The following is a 20,061-nucleotide window of genomic DNA, read 5'->3' on the forward strand; positions in this document are numbered from 1 at the left end:
TTCTGGGTCATTCTTACCTGCTCACAAGCTTTTTCTGGCTCCAGCCCAAGAAGTTTAGGAGTAGCAACACAACCCTGATGACTCTACAGTGAAGAGGTTTTCACTTGACTAGCAACCTTGGTGAGGAATTTCCACAGAGCTGAGAATGAGTCTCCATCCGGGCTTGTATCAATCATGTTCCTTCTGCAAAATGAATCAGTCCTATTTCATTTTGCAGCATAAACGACATCCCAAGTGGAGGATGGAGCAGGAAAATATAAGCACATGCAATCATTTCAACACATCTGCAATTTAAAGGAAGGTTTTCTGGAGGTAGTAGGAGTTGGAGAAGAAAAAAAGAGGAGGTTATTGCATTATAGTCAAAGTGGGTGATGTTCTCCCAAGTTTACAATCTCTGTCTGTCTCTCAACCCTTCTACTCCTACATTTAGTCACATGCACACTGAAAAACCCACTTGAGTTTTAGTCACTTTTAAAGTGTGGGGAACTCATGGTCTCATTGAGATGATATCTGAAGTGTTACTCACTTGTGCCCTTTTAAGTTACATTGAAGATACATTTTTTTCGGGTAAAAATCCCGCTTCAGGACGTCTGAAACCACAAAAGTTTGGGCTGAGCTTTTCAAAGGGACCTTGCAACACAGGAGGTCCAAGTCCCATTCCTTAGTGCTGGTGTTTTGCTTCTCCAACTTGGCTTCTCAGAAGACTGCAGAGAGGGATGGAGGAGATGGACTTCAAACGGCAGCCCTGGCTGTGCCGTAGGGACAGGAGCTTGCAGGCTGCCTCCCCCTGCCTGGGTCCCCCACTGCAGCCCCCAGGAGTCAGCCTCAAACTGCCCAGCCTCTGGATAAGCAAGGAACCTCTGAAGCCCATGCACCGTGTGCAGAACAACCTCTGGTCACAGCCTGTTAATGGTTGAGAGGGTTTTTTTTTCGTGTGCAACATGCAACGTAAATAATAGCTGCTGTTATTCACAAGCTCAGGACTCCCCGTGCTTGGATTGCCACAGGGAAAAACTCAGGCCTTGTGTGCCTCCCACCTGCCATGATCTGGCAAAACCACTTCAAAGGTGTCTCTGCAAGATAGCGTCTCTGCCTGAAACCACCGAGGAGCCATGGGTAACGATGAAGTCAAAGGGCCTGGTGACTTCACTCGTCCACCTCTTTGTCAGGTACTTTCCTCAGAGGAAATCATTCAGCTTCCTGTGTTTTTACTGTAAATTATATGCTGCAAAGAGGAAAGAGAGAAAAAGACAAAGATAGATTGACAGATTAGGAGGGAAAAAACCAACACACGGATGGTTTCAGTACAGACAACCCCTTTCACTGCCGCTGTTGTGGCTCCTTTTGCTTCAGGCATCCCCCTTCTTTATAGTTGTGCAGAAAAGGTTAAAACCAGGAGCTAACCTGAAATTTTGGCCACTGCTTAAACTGAAACTACTTTCAGGACTCCATGTGCTCATTTCCTCCCCGCCCTTCCCCTGCCTCTTTACTTTTACTTTACTTTAGTGCCTTGTCCTTCTATTTCCGTAGCTGGCAAAGAAAGAGAAGAAGAGAAATAATGTGAAAAGGGCTGTTTCTTGCCCAAGTGGAAGCAAAAATTCTTGGCTATGTCACCAATGGGCACAACCATTCAGATTTATTCTCCGAGATAATTTCCACTTTTTCATCAAACCAATTCTAAAAGTCTTAGCTTTAGGAAGAGTTGGGACTTTTTTATTAACAAGCTGTTCTAGGTTTCCAGGTAAATAGGATGCTGCTTGCAGAGAAGATACTTAGCCAAAACAAAAAAAAATAAACAAACCTATCTTCCCTAGAAAAACGTTTTGAAGGGAAATTTTGAAGTAGTCCCCACAGAGGTGTTTCAAGTCCCTTATGACAGAGCCAAGAAGTGTAACTGGCTGAGATAAACAAAAAAAAAAAAAAAGAAAAAAAAAATTGTATGGGGTTTTTGTGACCCAAGTGCAGAACCCAGCACTGAGCCTTGTTGAACCTCATACAAGTGGCCTCGGGCCATCAGCCCAACCTGCCCAGGTCCCTCGGCAGCCCCCTGCCCTCCAGCAGGTCAGTGCTCCCCCCCACTTGGTGTTATCCACGAACACTTACTGATGGTGCACTTGGTTCACTCATCCAGATCACTGATAAAGGTACTAAACAGGACTGGCCCCGGCGCTGAGCCCTGGGGAACACCACGTGTGAGTGGTGCCAGCAGGATGTCACTCCATTCCCCACCGCTCTGGGGCTAAAGAGGGAGAGTACACATGAACAGCATGCACACACACAAACACATTATATTTATATATCTATAAATATATATATATAAAAAACATTGCAAAGCTGGGAGCATCACTGGTATAGAGGCCCTAAAATTCTACCAGCTCAGCATAAATGTCAGCATTTCTGGCAGCTCAGCAGGCGAGCAGAAACCACTGAGGTTTCACAGGTGGCAGCAGGTACCAGGCTCTGAGCGTCAGCCCTGGTGAGCTGACAGCAACTGCCTATGGCTGCTGAGTCCCACCAGCCCCACACTACACGCAAGCAGAAATCACTAACAGGCCAAAACATTTTGATGGATACCCCCTTCCAATCCTCTGTTAGGGTGTGAAAAAAGCATGTTTATATTTCTTGTTATAGTGCGTTTTTAAGTAGGGGTTCTCTGTTTTCTGTAGCAATCAGTTCGTTCGCTTATGTATATGCCTCAAAGTACATTACAGAAAAAAAGAAAAGAAAGGAAAAACCAAAGATATGACTCTATCCTAGGAGGGAATAATCCCAGATCAGACCTTGTTTCATCTGCCGAAGGCCTGAGCAGGTAATCAAAGTGTACAGCTAGCTTTAATGAGCCTAGCTGGAAACTTTTGCTTCTCCCAGGGAAGGATTTTAACAATCTGTACCTTTAGAACTTTTCTCCTTATTGCAGTTGGGCAACTCTCATCAAACTTCCCATCTCAATAAAGCATTGATTTGGGAGGCTTTGCAAAACACTGAATTCTGGAGACGTCTGCTTTCTCCTTCTTGGCTGAGCACTGAACAAACATCACCTGATGGTGTTACCCAGGTGGATGCCCAGGGGACTTTACAGTACAGCAAAAAAGGAGACACACGGCACCTCTGGGACAACAGACCTACTTCTCATCTAAACAAGAGGCAGTAAAAAATAAGGTTATCCCCTCGACCCCATCACAAAGGCAACAGCAACCAATGGACTGCCTGGAGTTAGAATAGAGCAAGGAAGAAAATCATCGGCATGCTCAGCTGTCTGAACAGGGAGTGCCCACATGGCAAGTGGACAACTCGTGTACACTTTGCTAGACCTGGATCTGGAGAAGAAAGAGAAGAAAGGATACACATAGCTGACAAGTGACTTTCATTCCAACTGCAAAGAAAACAACACATGATAAGAGTTTAAGGTTTCTGTAGCAAAAGATCTCTGAGCTTTGCATACGTTAGTGGCCAAAGAAACATCAGCTACTTTATTTTTTAGTTGAAGGCTGCATGATTAGCTGCAAAACCAGAACCCACTGCAGGAGCCTTGCTCCCTCCCAGGTGGTCAGAATTTCAAAGTCCTGAAGGTACAGCAGATTTTGGAGGGCTGTACTGCACTTAGCATTTCTGGAACAAAGATCCCCTTGCTAAGAGGTCATCCAGAGATTTTAAAATCCTCACTGAGAATCTTACTTTAGTCCTGAGCTTAGTCCTAAAATAGGCATGCATGTGCATACAAATTAGGAATCAGATTAAGGGTGGATATATGATAATGGCATGTGCTGTTCCTGCTAGAAAATCACTTCTGCATCAGACAAGTGGGTGTATCATGATAGTTTTAAAGTCTTGTGCATGTGTGAATATGTGTGGGTGTATGTATTTTTAATGTATAAATATATATCTCCATACATATGTCTTACAGAAAGATGTTATCTCTCACCTGTAAACAGCATGGCAAGAAATGTCCCATCAGCACAAATGTATCGTGTGTGATCCTTCAGAGTTAGCAACAGCATCTAAAACCAAGAATATTCTGTGGAGTTTTACGGTTCAGTGCAAACATTTCACAGAAAGCGTCAGTGACTATTATTGTTATTTGCCAGGCAGGCCTTCCTAGAAGCTCCAATTGAGAAGATGTAGCCTTTTAGGGGGACTGTTGTGTAAACGTCTGGCACCCTGCCTGGTACTTAGCAGAGCTCCCCTCTTCTCAGAATAGGACCTTTGGAAAACGTAGGCAGCGTATCCTGAGTACCCATCCTGTAGCACACCAGGGCAGCTGTGTTCAGATGTTTTTCCACTGACAACTGAACGCCTAGGCTGGTGTGGCACCGCCACATTTCTTTGAAAAACAACCTCTCCTTCCAGGGAAGACAGCTGATGCTGGGGGTCAAAAATGTCGAAGAGGCCAGCTGGCCAAGGGTGTGCAGCAGTGGTGGGGAGTGGAGCTACCTTTGGTGGTCAGCACAGCTCACCCCCGGAGAAATCGATAGAGAAGCTGGAAGGTGTTGGTGTCTGCAGTGGGCAAAGTGAAAAAAATGATAAAGGAAGGCAGGCTGTCAAAGAGGATTTTTAGCAGCCAGTGTTCATGTTAATCCTCTGACCTAGTTTCTGAAAGGCCTATATAAGGAAGAATATTCTCCACTGAGCAAGCAGCTAATAAGCAGTGCCAGCATTTAAGAGTTTGGAGTGCATCAGTTCTGAGATTCGTCTATCTCTTCCTGGAAAAAAATAAAGCACAGAAAACAAACACTTTTAACAACAACAAAAAAAAAAAATCCACCGCCCCTTCTGTTTCTAACAAAAGTTTTGCACCTTAGCAATGCTGTGAGTTGGCACCACAGCCCCAAAGACGTTGCTGTGTTTGACCACTTGCGGGTAAACTGCCAGATGGACTTCACTGGAAAGGAAAATTCCTCTCCTCAAATTACCGCAGCTTATTTTAATGAAGTTACTGCAAATATACATCCCTTTGAACCACGTGTATATGCAAGCAGCCATTAGTGCACTCTTGGCACCCTATTTTTAAGTTTCCCTGGTGGCCTCTTGCCTTTTTTAATGGTTTAAAGCTGTTGACAGCCTTAAGCCTACAACCTGTGTAGGTAGGTCCAAGTTGGGCAGAAAGGTCTCTCGTGTCAGCCAGTGCGACCACTCATGACTTTGGGAACCTTCGTCTCCACCTTCTCCAGCCAGGCTTAGCTGCAGGACCTTGTTTTGACTCCTAGTGAGGGCTGAAGGTGCTCAGAAAATTAATATGGAGTTTATCAAGCTGGACTTCAGAAAGCAGCAAACCAAGAGATATTGTCCAAATCTGATCATTTTTGGCCAATTTTCACATCTGGCAGCTCTTCTTTCACTGCTTACATTGGTTCTAGTTGAACATAAAGCAATAAATGGCACTGGTGTTATTTCTGATTTACTAAGTTGAAGGCTACTCAGTCAGTCCTTGTAAGAGTCATGAGATAATTTTTCACGTCATTGTCCTTTCAAGAGAAGCTTTATATGTTCTTGCTTAAGAAACGTTGGTGTTTCAACGCTTCCTAACTATCCATCAAGAAAGAGGTACACCAGTGATCATACAGACGTGCCTTCCCTTCTGAGACCCCAGTGCCTTTCTCTAGGCTGAGGTACAGAAATATCAGCTCAAAACAACCTGCTCCTCAGGATGAGGATGTTTTGAAGGCCATTGGGAGAAAGTGAAAACCCATTGTGTGGTGCTGTGGTTGGGGGAAAAGAGATGGTTTGGTTCATTAATCATCTACTACCACTGATTCTATAACTTTCTTGCTTTCTTCTTAGGTGAACACTTATGGAAGAAAGCTTTCCTTATGTCTTTGCTTATATAATTGCAAAAAAAAAGCATAGCCAGATAGACGTGTTCACCAGCGACACGTGGGAAGAGTGAAAAATAAGAGCTACTTACTGCCATTCTGTACTTCAAATATTTTCCTATTCTTTCTTCTTCTTACACTCATTTTTAATTCTCATAAAGAAATCTGGTAGAAAACACTTTCTATTGGAATGTCTCAAACACACCAAGAGGCAGCAGTCCCACAAGAGATCTCCTCACGCCAGGGATTTCCATGTTATCGGTTTCAAAAGCCCAAGCACAGGGGCAGAAAATGCCCAGTTCAATACGTAGAGCAAATCACTGCCAAAGCCAAAAGCATCATCACCCTCTTCCCTCGACTGCCACCACCATTGCCTCAACCATGCAAGCGCCTGCTCTTGTCCTCATCTCCCTCCTCCTCGAGGCACAGGGATCGGGATGAGCTCAGCACACAGATGGAGGCTGCCTGGCTCCTTCCTACGATGCCACTATAATAGTTTCCACTGAATGTCCCCTGTGAAATTAAAAAAAGCATCTAAAGAGTGTTGGGGTTTTTTTAATCTCTTTTTTCTTTTTTTTTATTTTTTATTTTTTTAATAAAATAGCGAGCCCCAGGGGAATATATGACACAATCATCTCCCTCCTCCTGTTCTTTCTGCATCATCTTGTACAACACAGACTGCCTTGTGGGAGGACCTCTGAAAGGAACTTGCCACAGGTGCTAGTAAAACTAACCACATTCTTCTTGCAGCTTCATAACCATCCGCCTCACCGGTACGTTAAATCCCTTGGCGCCGCATGCTCGCCACAGCTACAAGCAAGCTCAAAGCACGTTTGCTGTCAGGGCCCAGCAGTTGAGCTGACCGTGGCAGTGCTCGTTTTTTGCCCCTCGCTAAACTTTCACAACACCAACCTGTTTATTAGGTCTTTAAAGCACTTCAGCATACTTGTGGGTTTCTGTAAAGTTGCAAAACAAGAAATGTCCCCTGATTCTCAGGAAACCATACAAAACCACACCAGAAAGCTGTCAGCTTTCTTTGAAGCGTGTTCTCACTGTGCCTGCCTCTATAGGGATGGGGGGACTAAGGCAGATCAAAAGAAAAATTGACCTGGCATTAGCTGAAAGAAAAACAAACTCAAATACCTGCCTCAGCATCTTTAACAAGTAAATATTGTTTCGTTTTAGTTTTTCTTCGTAATTTTGGCCAGCTTGGGTTCTCCTGCCCTTGGATGAACATCAGCTTGATGAAACATCAGCTAGGTCACCCCCTGCTGTCTTTGGTCACTGCAATGAATCAGAGCCCTGTGTGAGTCAGACCAAGTAACCCCCAAGCCCACTACCCCACCTGCGAGCACGGGAGTTAAGTACAAGGTGCTTTAGGAGAGAGTATAAGTAAGAGGCAAAATATCTTAAGGGTCAGCAGAGATGCTCAGTGTTTCCCCGGGAAGGGCTGCATCCCTCTTGGCTCTGTGTGCAGCGGCTGGGGTGCAGCTCTGCCCCCCCACCCCCCCCCACCCCCATGGGGACAGGCAGTGAGTCCTGCTGCCTGCGCTGCTTCCTCCCAGAAAGCCGCAGCGACGCCTCCCCCTTTCACTGCGCTCGCTTTTCTTGCCTTTTGCTCCAAATCAAAGCACACCACTGGCACACAACCCCTTCCACCCGTTGTCTCCTGGGGTTTCACCAGCAGCTGCCAGGGGCTGCTCCTGGGGGCCACAGCCCTCCAGGTCCGGCTGTGCAGCCCTGCAGGGGTCATAGCAAAGAGCACACCTTGCTTTTGGTTTTCTTTATTCTTTCCCATGGTCGGAGACTTCAGGCAGCTGCTCCGCGGTGCAGCTGGGCTCTCCATTCCCCCGGACATTCAAGTGTCCCAGAGATGGAGCCCTTTCATCAAAAGTGGATGGCAGCTGAGGCACTGAGGAAAGACAGCTACCGCCAGGGCATCAGTCATGCCCTTCTGAAGAAGGTACATAAAATAAGCTAGACAAACTCCTTCCGAAAAGTGTCCATTTCTCCCCCTCGGTTGCAAAGTAAAGAGGTATGGAAGAGCACCATGAAATATTGAAGGCATAGGGGCAGCAAGCCTGAGTGAAATCCAGTTCTTTATCTAACAAGCCTAAAGGGCATCCCGGAAAACAAACCCTTCAAAACATTTAAAATAAATTAAAAGAACATTTGCTTTATACATTGCATGACTAAATTGTGGATTTCCTTGTCACAGTGCCTAACTGGACTCAAACAGGAATTAGATCATGCAGGTGAATGCCCACGATATTTTGCCTCTTGCTTATACTCTCCCCTAAAGCATCTTGTACTTAACCCCCGTGCTCGCAGGTGGGGTAGTGGGCTTGGGGGTTATTTGGTCTGACTCACACAGGGCTCTGATTCATTGCAGTGACCAAAGACAGCGGGGGGTGACCTAGCTGATGTTTCATCAAGTGGCTCTTATCTGCATCCACCGGTTGGCTCCAGAATGGTTTTGCTGTACGTATGGAGCACATCTTTCTAGCGCCTATTGCTGCTGCTCCTGGCATAAAAATAAAATTACAGCTCTTTCCTTATCCAGCTAGCATTGAAAGGGTTGTTGATCCCCTGCAGAGTCCAGAGCATAAGTGGTTGAATTCAGATTTGTCTAATAAGTATTCATCCTGTAAAAGCGAGTCCCAGGGAGGGAATTATAACTTGCAGTTTTCAGAAAATTACTATCAGGTATTTTCCTACCCTTTCATTCAGACCATGGTGGTCTGGTTTGTGCATGCTATTGAATAATAATGATTTCCTGATGACAGGAGAAGGTTGTTCATATGTGGTCTGCATTACTCAGAGAGAGATAACATATCTACAGCTATTTTGGTGTGCATTGGTACCTTAATCAGCCAATTAATGGATGAGGAATAACGTCTGCATCACCTGGCTCAGGTTTGGGCAAGAACCAAACTTATCAGAAGTGTAAAAGCAACTAACCTTGGAACTGTCTCCAATCACTGTTCAATCTTGTCTAATTCCCGTGTTACAACACCTGCCAAAAGTTTTCAGCGCTTGTGGTTTTGCCTGGCAAAATTCAACTCAAATTCATGAAGTGGCTCAGCCAACCCACCAGTGCCCTTTCCAATGAATCAATGATTCATTGAACCATCTTCTCCCAGCTTTAGAGCCACAGCATTTAATGGAGGACAGCTCTTTGCTCAGAGAGATGGCTATCACAACTGATTCCACTGTAGGAGTGTTGAAAGCACAGGCTGTGGGCTGTGCAGCCGGCTAGGACTATCTTCTGTGGTAACCTGAATAGTTGTGGTACCTCCTCCTCTACCTACTTGCAATTAGTGTAGCAGATTTATTGCTACTCAATGACTGCACTCAGCAAACTATTCACCAGAGTTAAACTTACCAGCCTTTGCAGTCTCCTTATGATTGGGATGTGCTTTGATTTGTAGGTCCATCATGTGCTCTGTCATTTTGCTTTCCATCTGGCTGGTTTCCCTCCCTTTACTGCTGCACGGTTAGCTGTAGGTCAAGGTAAATATTTAGATTTTAACATTATAAAAAAAAAAAGAGAGGTAAAAAGTCTCAAAGGTGGTTATAGAAATCCCTCTTTGTGTGGAGAATCACTGTCCCAACTGCTGGTTTTAATCAGAAAAATGGTCCCCCGATCCAAGCTCACCAGAGGAGGTGCCTGACCTCTGCCTGTCTCCATCCCCAGTGGTAGTTGCCTGCAAGGCTGGGCACCTGCTCCTCGTGCCCAGCTCCCACGAAGCTTGGACAAGCTGTGACCTCAGCTGTCTCACCCCATTGCTGCTCACTCTTCTCCAAAGCGGTGAGCAGCAGTGCTGAGGCTGGGTCTTCCCCGCTCCTCCGAGCCTTGCACCACATCCTCTGCCTACATAGTGACTCACCACCAGTTGTACCGTCCAGCACCTGTGCATCACCCCAGTGTCAGCTCAGGGCACACAGCCTCCGCTGTCCCCACTGCACTGCCTTTATCCCCAATCACCTCTTCTTCTCTGTTCCTCTTCAGTCCCCCAATCATATGTGCAAATATCCTGTCCGGTTCTGAACCATACCCACACCATCTCTTCATCCTTGGTTTGCCCCCACTCCCCTTGATGCTCACCCCGGGCACCCCATGGCTCTCCCTCTGCTCCAGCTCACTCCTCCAGCCCTCTGCCACACTCAAGTGCTGCGTCAAGAAGGGCAGAAGCTGCTCCCCTGCCAGCAAGGCAGCCCACCTCCCGTTGTTTTAACAGAGTCACCAGCACTGCAGCAGCTCATCCATGCCGTGTGGCTGCGCTGCCAACAGCCATGACCCTGCGCTCCTTTTCCAGCGCATTTAACAATGTTCCCAAGCAACATGTAGTGGTGGCAGAAGTAGCAAGCCCTGGCTTTAAACCATGTCATGGCAGACTTGTCTTCATGTAGAACATCCCTTCCATTCCCTTTGGACCCACAAACTGAATCTTTCAACCACCTAGTCCCTCACCTATTGTTAACTCCTTACTTCTCCCGTTCTTCCTATATTCCACCTACCTTGCCTGTCTGCTAATCCCTGACCCCTCTCCCCATGTCTTTGTGCACCAGCACCCAACCCTTATCGCACTGAGCTGTCTCGTTGGAAAGCAAAGCCAACCAATCGTTTTTCAAAGCGTTTGAAATTCATTAGATTGGCAGCAAGGGAAGTCTTCCCGAATTACTGAATAAAAGTGCTGACAGTTTGCTGTCACTGGAGAACCACTGGTCATGCAAATATTTCATCAGCAACTAGCTTTTGTATCTGGGTTGCAATGCTGCAATTTAAGAATAACTTTTATTCATAATACAAAAAAATCCTAGAAGAGTATCACAAAGAAAAAGTCCCTTTCTCCACCACTGAAGTGTAGCAAACAGAGATCAAAGGGCTTGATTTTTACCACAGTTTCAAGCTGAATAAATAGATTGAATAAATAAAACAGTATCAAGTGGAATGTTCCAAAACAAAACATTTTTATAGAAAGATGAAATCATTCTATTTCCAAAATGATGAACTTGCATCTTTCGAGCTTATTGAAATATAAGGGTTTTTTTAATTTTCTGAAAAGTGTTATCAGAATGGCCATCTTTTCGACAAAAGGGTTTTACTCTTAATGAAACAACATTTTTGAGAGGAAGGGACTCCACTGCAATATTTCCAACTGGTTGCACGCGATTTTGGAGCTGGACTCAGAAGACCAAAGCCCTGGTGCAGAGTAGCCCTGGTGCGGGTCTGACACAGACCTGCTGTACGACTGTCACGGGTCACGTCCTTCAGGCTAGCGCTACCCTGAGAGTTAAGGTTGCCCTGAAGGTCATCTAAAGCCTGCACTGACCAGATGTATCCACAGTAAACCCCAAATATGCCACGGCACCCATAGGATTAAGGTTACCATGGGTTTGGTGAACCTACTGTCACATATCTACCAGCTATCTGAGACGATCCCCCATGCCTGGAGCCCACCTGGGCATGCAGAAATGCTTGTGGGAGCCCCAGGAGCCCCATCTCCAGAGTCCCTTCTCCTGCTGGTCTTCTCTTTCCCTCACCCCAAAGCCAGACCTGCTCCCTGCAGGACCATCCGTCATGCACTGAAGGGCTTTTCTGCCCACCCCTGAGGATGCTCCAGGCGAGCAAGTGCAGTTCATGCACTTCAGGCTGGAAGGCAAAGCCTTACAGACCAGATAAGTGGTGCTCCATGCTTTAGCTTCCTATCAGACTCTGCATCACCTGTTCAGACTGCAAATTCACAAGACTGCCTCAAATGCATGTGTACAGCAACCAACACCACATTTCCATTGCTGACTGTTACCACGACACAAGCAAGGCTTTGTCAAGGCTTAAAAAGCTTTTATAAATGAGCGCACTGGTAATCCTGCCTAGCTGCTTATCGATGTTTTCCTGTCTTGTTGCTAGTTTTTGGACTTTAAGGTCTTTGTATCTTCACCTAAGTTGTCCTTCAACAAGAAAAATGCTTATAGGAATACAGACAGCATCACAAAGCAACAACAATCACAGGCACAGACTAGTGGTTTGGCTGGGCTGTCCCTCCTGCACTGCAGATGAGTGAAAGACATACTTGGCTTGTGGCTAGCTTGTGGCTAGCTCATACCTGGCACCTTGCAGCCTCAGCCCCTGCCTTCTTGTTCTTCATATTGACTACTAATAATAACAACTTCTTTGCAAGCTGTTTACCACGCACATAGATCTACCCCCAGAAAACCCCAGAGGAAATAACATGAGGTAACATGCTTTTTCTATTTATAAACAGAAAAAGATGATTCCCAGTAATAAACCAGATAGATGTTTATCTCCTACGGCAGAAATGTTGAGTCAATTTTTTGAAATTCCAAATGTGAAGTTTCCCTTGCTTGTGTCAAAGCTGTTTCATCTCCTCTCACAACCTACACCACCACCTCCTTTTTCTCACTGTCTTCACCACACTCCTTCCCTCATTCCTTGCCTTGCCCAGCTGCATGTGAGGAGGCTCCGCTGGGATGGCAGGGATAACCCACTGTCACAAGTGCTCCTGGAGCTTTCCTTCAGCCCATGACCCTGCTTCTGCAAACTGAATCCAGGGTAGGAACCCATCACAGCTCTATAGATCTCACTTGTCCAGTGCATCTTGCAAAGGCTTTGGAAAGACACAGTGTCTGCTCCGCTACTCACTTCTCCACCCTCTGCCCCAATTTTTCTGGCCGTAAAACAGTAGAAATCAGGTAGTTCTTTCTTGAAAAATGATTTGAGCTGTGGGGTGGAAAAGGCTGGCTTTAGGTACATTGCAATAGGCCCACAGGCATTAGCAAGTCCTTCTGCTCAGGGTTGGGTTCAAACTTTTCTCTTCCCAAAGTGTTCACAGAAGAAGCGGACAAGCGGTGAGCATCACTGGTGGCTTTCCCTGCAGCCTGGTCACTTGCTCCGCTCCCATCCTTTTCCTTTGACCTTTTGGCCTAAGAAAGTCCAGGCAAAGTCATTCCTATCTTGTTGATAATTATTGTCCCCTCTCCAGGGATGCTGGCAGGTGGCAAGGCCATGTTGGCCCAGCTCCCACTGGGTGAGCGTGCCGCTTTCCTGCCGGAGCCGCTGGGAGAGCGGGACACGGTGAGTGACACGCTGGTCAGGCGGCAGATTCCCTTTCAGCCTGAGTTTTACCCACAGGCCGACCTCCTCTAGAAAAGAGCTAAAACAAAACAAAACAAGCCAGCTTGCCAAGACACATCATGAAACTGCCTCATTACATTTAGAGAAAAGGAATATTTTTGCATTTGAGTGAGTGCCTCTAACTTTCAATTGTTCGCTCTGTGTTTTTGCATTTGAAGCGCTGTTCGAAGCTGCCGTTTGCAGTTCCCCATCCTGCATGTCCCGGGAAAGAGACTCTGTTACAGATTTTCTCCGCTAAACAGTTGCAGTAGCAGGAGTGAGCAAATGATTTGGGGTCAAAAAAAAATACCTTTACCGAGAGAAATTTGAGCAATTTGGTTTCTTTGTTTATCCAAACTGAGGAAAGAAGGAAATTTGAACCTGGGTCCATGTGAATTAAATTTTAAAAAAGGAAAGTTTTGACCAGTGGAAATGAGAGTTAATGACAGATGAGGTGAAAAAGAAAACCCACAAGGCTTTCCTGCTTTCTATCTTTCTGGCTGACTCTGTCAATCCAATCAAGAAGAGAAGCAAATCTGTGAGACAGAAGTTAGTTTAACATTGTCATGACTCCTTGAAAGAAACAGCAGGTCCATCGTGACTTGAAGTCTTTGAAAGAAAGCTAGCTGCCTTTTAAAATGAAATATTCCAGTCTAGCTGAGTTTCCTGGTTCAGTTGTGCTCAATAAGGTAATTTCTAAGGAATTCAGCCAAAAAATCAGTGCTGATGTATCCTGGATGACAGAATTGACTCAGTAGATGAGGCGCAGCCTTCAGAAATGTATCCAGCAAAAATACACACATTTGCGTATATATCACTAAAAATGCATTATACTTCAAGACAAATCTTCTACAGTGTAATGTATCTCTGGTACTGCCCATCCTTCATCTCACTCATATTTTCATTTGTCTACTATTGGACTATCATGAATTCAAGGCTGAAGTTATCTTTTGTTTGCACAGCCCTTGCTGCACCACACTCACACGCCTTCGAGTAGCCTGAGCTACCAAGCTCTTGAAGAGTTCCCAGGCCTGACTTAGAAATTTTTATTCTCTACTGGAAGAGATAATAATTAATAAGAGAGATAATAATTAATAAGAGAGAAGTTTCCCAGTTTCTTTAAACCCTGAGATATAAAAGATGTAGGCTTGTCTATGCCATGCCTGCACCATCCATAGATGTCCCACCATGACAAAGAGGATCCTTGATTTTTGTCTTCTAGGTATTATTCAAGGCTGAAACTGGACTAACAAGACCAATACAAGGGCCAAACCCAAGTCCAAAGCTCAGGAGTCGAGGAGGGCCACTAAACCAGTCTATTTCCACTTAAAATGAACTGGAGGTTCCCACAGCGCAGAGAAAACTTGCCAACCGGGCATTTGATAGCAACGACTTCCATTGTCAACTTCTATATTCCCAGTAGACAAAAGTGTAGAGATAGCAATTCAAAGTTTGTAAATGTGTTGCTTTTTTTTTTTTTTTTTTTTTTTTTTGCAGACTCCATGAAACTTTCATAACGAAACCCCAAAAAACTAGGTGAAATGTATGGTTTAGTCTGGAAACCATGAGCAATTTTGTGGTTTTGCTTAGGTTTGTACTGAAACTGGTCCAAACTAGGTAGTTTCTTCTAGCTGAATTTTACCTAAAGATTTTGAATTCATTCATACCTGAAACTGAGAGTGAAATTTAGGGGGCATGAACCCATATAGTCTAAAAAAAAGGAAAAAAGGTTTGCATGAAACCGCAGGTCAGGGCTGCTCACTGAATTTAGCACCACTTTGAGTTGCTCTGCATGGTGTTTGCTGCTGACTCGCTAAACCAGGAATGCTGGCTGGTGGCCCCATGACTCTCTGACTCCTTGTGAATTGTCAGGTTGCTGTGGCAATACACAGGTACCCAAATGCTGCTGGTTTCATGGTAGCATCTCTGAAGGCATGGCTGCGCCTCACCTTGTGGCGTTTCTTCTGCTTTGCCCTAATCGGATAGAAATTCACCGTGTAGGCTGACAGGCCTCCAGTGGGGAAAAGTCTGGGGGGAAAAGGTACCGAGAAGTAGTATTGCCAGAAAAAATACTTGCTATTTGGTACAGTGGTCCGTGTTGATGGGTTCTTTTGGTTGCCCTTTGGGCGTCTCAGTGCCCAACTCGTGTGGGCAGGGTGAAAAACCTGCTTTTCCATCAGCAAAAGCCTGCTGTGTGTTGTATGCCCAAGGAAGTGCATTTGCATAAAGGCATCCAAGAAAGAAATAAAGGAAACTGGGGAGAATGGCAGAATTCAAGAACGGACAAGATTCAGCATCAGCCTGCATAAATTGAGCCTGACATTGCTAAGTTTCCTGGGTTACATTAATTCAAGAGAAGCTGAAGTAGAAATGATATGAATATCAATGGGAATGCACAGAGCTTTCATACACTGTGATTGGAATCAAAGACAGAAACACCAAATTTAATTCCACGGAGGGCAAACAAAACAGGATCCATGGTGGATATGTCCTTCTTGTGGATAAGATATACAGCTTCAGTGGAAGATTTGGGTATTTTTACGGTAACTGTTCTAGTGAAAATGCTGGCAGATGCAGTATTTTGCCTGACAATCACCTTTGCAGGGAAAAAGAACTGTCACTTAAGGCTGAACATTTTGATTCTGCTTTTTCATTCTCCTGTGACTTATACATTTTCTCTGGCTTACATAAATGAACCGCCAGTGATCACGCCTTGACAGTCTTGGCTGTTGTGTGACACAGTGATACTTCAGTTTCCTTATCCTGCTGTTAGAACTTCTACCAGGATGCACCCGACGAAGATAGCTCTCAGTCCCTGGGTCACCCCTGCTTCATTATGCCCTTTTATGATTTCATTCTTATCATGTCATCACGCATCACATCATTCATCTCATTCAATACACTTATTTGATGGCTGCCACCCTCAGAAGGGTGATGTCAAAAGGCGGGTGTGATTTCTCACAAGAACCGCAATGATTAACCTCCCAGCCCTCTGCCCGCTAATGAGGCCCATGCTCTTAAATTACAAGCACCCCCAGTCATTTCCCCTGTATTTAGCTACCTGAGAGATACCTAGACCAAACAACTTGTCTAGGCTGTTTCTATAATCCCTCAGTGATATGGGTTGAGGACACAAACATTACCAAACTGATTCACCCCACCTAACTCAACTATTTTAAGCTAGGCTGAATCACTTACCAAGAAAGTGCAATCCCGCTTGCACAGATGCCTGCCTTCAGAATTGGCCTGGGGAGCTGCGAAGTATTTCATCCAACACATTGATGAATATCTTGCCCCTTGTCAGGGAGTACAGTTTGTGAGAAGCCAAGCCACTCTGAAAATTCACTGCAGAAAAATGCTCATCCAAAGCTGTGCATTAGCACAACTGTGAATTAGCATAATTGTAAATTGCATAGAGCTGGGATCTCAACAGCTCTGTTTACTGACGTGGATTGTGGCCAAGAGCTACACTGCTCCAAGGAGGGAACTTACAGCTTTTCTCATGGTGATTTTTGTCTTTAACTTTAGTTATGGGAGACTAGAAAGCAGCTACACCTTGCAGGTGTTCCACGCCCAAGCTGGTAATCAAAAGCTACCAGTACCTTCAAGCTGAACTTGTGCTAATTGCCATGAATAAAATGCTCCAGGTGACTTTCATAATTTAAGCCTTTTTGCCTTAGCAAGCACATTGTCCTTGCCTCATTCTTCAGATTTCTATCCATTCCACATCTGGAGAGCAAGCTCCTATCTCCTTGAGGAGGTAGGGCTTATTTCCTTCTTTTACCATGGATTTTTTTCTGTGGATTTTGCCAGGTCACTTAAGCTAAGATGTCCTTGGCTGCAGCTTTTCTGTACGTGCTTCTGAACCATGTCACATCAACTCTGTAGGGGTCTGGGGTCCTCCTGGACAGCTTTTGTGGGCTGAATGGTGTCCCCAGACTGGAGCGCACAGTACCATTGAGCCCATATAGAGGCACTTTCAGGTTCTGATGCTTCATTACTTGTCTTTAACAGGGACATAAAGGAGAAACACCACCATTGACCCACCTCAAATAGGTGCTGTGAGGATAAACCCATCTCAGACTGTGAGGTGACATGAGGTAGCTCTGGTACCAAAGGCAGCTGACTCTATCACATATGCTACAGTGGAAATTTTGCAAGCTCTTTCCTTCCTTGCATTATAGGGATGGAAAAAATAAACAGCTTCACAGTTTCTTCCCTGAGAAGAAGAGTGATGGCATTTTATTATTTTGAGAAAGGTGAACTACTGAAGCCTTTCGACTTGCCAGAATTATAAATACACTTTCACCCTACATCCTTGCTCTTCCCGTGATGCATATACTGCATTTCAAGCAAGTTGCAGCTTTGGCTATTTGCTGGTTCTCAAACGGTTTCCTGATAGGGTTTGCTGTACAAACACCACACTGAGTACACTGTATATTTCCCTTTTTTCAAGACACAGGGAGTTTTAGTAGCTGTCAAATGTGGAATGCCATCCATTTGTGTGGTCTTTATTTCTAATCTGGATACATTACACTGCCAGATAAATTCAGTCATGAATTACATCACAACTTCTCCTCTTCTAGTGAAGTTTAACCAGAGATTATGTGGTCCCTATGAAGGTTTAATTATTTTTGATCTGACCTCCAGGTCACTCATCTCTCTTCAATCAAAAGCTTTCAACACACTTCTTATGCACAGGGAACACAAATACCTTTTGACATAAACCAGATCAATTGTCTTCAGATCAGGATTCCACTCCTTACCGTGACCAATTACCAAAAGTTTCACATTCACACACAGGAAAATTCTTATTATTACAACCTATCCTCTCCAGAGCAATGCCTTTCCTGACTTAGGCCCTTGTATCTATGTCTCCAAAGTCATCTGAGTTCCCCGTTCCAAGAGGCACTGTCATCGTTTCTGAAACCATTGCTCATCTGCATCCCCACGTGTCTACATGCCTCATGCTCATCTTTAGGTGTGGTGGGAGGGCCACACGAGGAGCAAAACACTGCTCGAGTCTGATCCTGTCCCAAACTCAGCCCCCGCCTGATGTTCCTTTGCCTGGCTCATCGGCATTATTATGTTCCAGGTTTTCCAGGTAAAACTGTATGCCCGTTTCCTGAATAGCATGTCAGATTAGATGATCTAAAGCCCCTTTCTGACTTAACACCTGTGAATCTCTCACACACGTTGAGTGTCAGACCCTTTTCTATGATGCCCTGGTTGCAGCTCTGCATCCCTCCGCCACCCGGGCTGGACCTGGATCCAGCTGGTGCCCAACGAAACAGAGCCAGTCCCTTCGTGTCAGGGGGTTCAGTGCTTGCGGTCATCTCTGCTGGCTCCCCAAACCCATTTATTAGAACTCGCTCCTGCTGACCCAAAACCATCTCCAGGATTTGCTCAGGCCAAGATTTTCAGGTGTGTCCAGAGACTTTAAGAACCATGCTCAGTCCAGCAAGTATGAATGTCCCTTTCCTCTCACTTAAAATTGATACAATCCTCCTCCTCCTCCTGAATTTAGAATGCAGAGTAGGTGCCAGAGGCTGAATATACTTCTGGGTGGCTCAATTTTTTATTATTCTGCTCGAATCATACAGAAATAGACAGCTTTTCAGGAAATTATGAGAACCAGGTAGGAAATTAAGATCCTGCTGGTGTTTTGCAACAGAATAACTGGAATTTCAGGTGTCTGAAATCCCAACATATGCCTGAAAAGCACATTCTAAATAACTCCACTTTTTTATTATTATCACTGTTTTTTATTTTTTTTTATTTAAGCTGTATGTTCAGTTATCCTGTTTCTTCCAGCTTTACAATTCATGCATTATCTTCTTCATCTTACTCCCAATTAATTAATCGGAATACAGAGGGGTTTAATACCCAGAAAAGAGCTTTTCCAGTTGGATTGACCCTTACCAGTAAATGCTGCTGAAAGATACCAAAGATTTTCCAGCAAAGCAGGCAGCTCCCTTCTTTGGAGAGGATGCTGCATGGAAAGAACTTACTGTTTGGGAAGACAATAACTCCTACTGAGCAAACGCGCTCTCTGACAAATCTGTGGAAGTTATTGCATTTTTATAACTGTTCCATTTGTACTATTTTATTATTGCATTTTATTATTTGTTCTAATGCCTCTGGTATCTACCTGCGCTTCAAAAGAAATGGATGGTGCATATCACCTACAGTATAAAAAGATGTTTTCTCCCTATAGCAAATTTTCAGCTAATTAAATATACCTGGTTTTCTATTGCCTTACAAGGCTGAGTGATATAATTCTTTTGAACAAGGAAGACAGTTGCACAGCATGAATAAACACTATCTAGCTTCCCAAGGAGATAATACTGCACAATGGCAGCTCTAAACTTGCTTTTCTTCCCCTTATTTTCCTCCTGTCTGATGTCTATTTTTATTCAATAATTTTATTTGAGAAACAAAATGAGAAAAGAACATTGCTATTCCTGGAAACCTTCCAATACGTTGCAGGAGCAGAAGGCTTGGACGAAAGACACCATGCAGCCTCTCCCTCAAAAGACTGTTTTATGGTGACACCCAACAATATAATCACAAGAGGGTTAGGAGTGTGGTATTGGAGCGTCATTTACTTCATTCTGTGATCAGCCTTGGATTAGGACCACATGAATGGCCACAGACTATAATAAAATATAATTAAAAAAAAAAAAAAACCACAAATCAAACCCCAAAAAAACCAAAAAGAAACAAACCAAACAACTTTGTCAACGCTGGCCCAGGCACCCATCTCCCTTGGCCCAGGCTGAGATGTGGAGTACAAACATAATGCTGAAGTGCAGAATGAGACGGTGATTCATTGGAGGAAACTTAAAAACCTCCGAGAACAAGGTGATTCATACCTTGAGTGCTAATGGCATTTTGCAGTAACCTCAATTAACTGATTTTTGCATTTCCATATCAATTTTTTACAAGTGTCCACATGTGCTCACATGTTTACATGTGTGCACTCTGGTGCAACTCAGCAGAAGTTAAATAACCCTATATTTAATGAAGTCTCTTTTTGAAAATAAGAAGCCTAGTAGCATCCTTGTTGTCTAAGACCCATAATTAGGAGGGCACTAGGAATAAGACATACAT

At 44.5% G+C, this 20,061-nt stretch overlaps 1 long non-coding RNA gene across 1 annotated transcript; it reads right to left on the reverse strand.

Moving 5' to 3' along the window:
* On the reverse strand, positions 1–3,999 carry LOC121094080. Its single transcript, XR_005829734.1, has 3 exons — positions 3,923–3,999; positions 2,104–2,239; positions 1–1,225 (listed from the first exon to the last, which is right to left on the reverse strand). It is a non-coding gene; the product is annotated as an uncharacterized LOC121094080 (long non-coding RNA).
* Positions 4,000–20,061: the final 16,062 nt, after the last annotated feature.

This window comes from Falco naumanni, chromosome 9 (assembly GCF_017639655.2).
Source record: "Falco naumanni isolate bFalNau1 chromosome 9, bFalNau1.pat, whole genome shotgun sequence".
Classification (NCBI taxonomy): Eukaryota; Metazoa; Chordata; class Aves; order Falconiformes; family Falconidae; genus Falco; species Falco naumanni.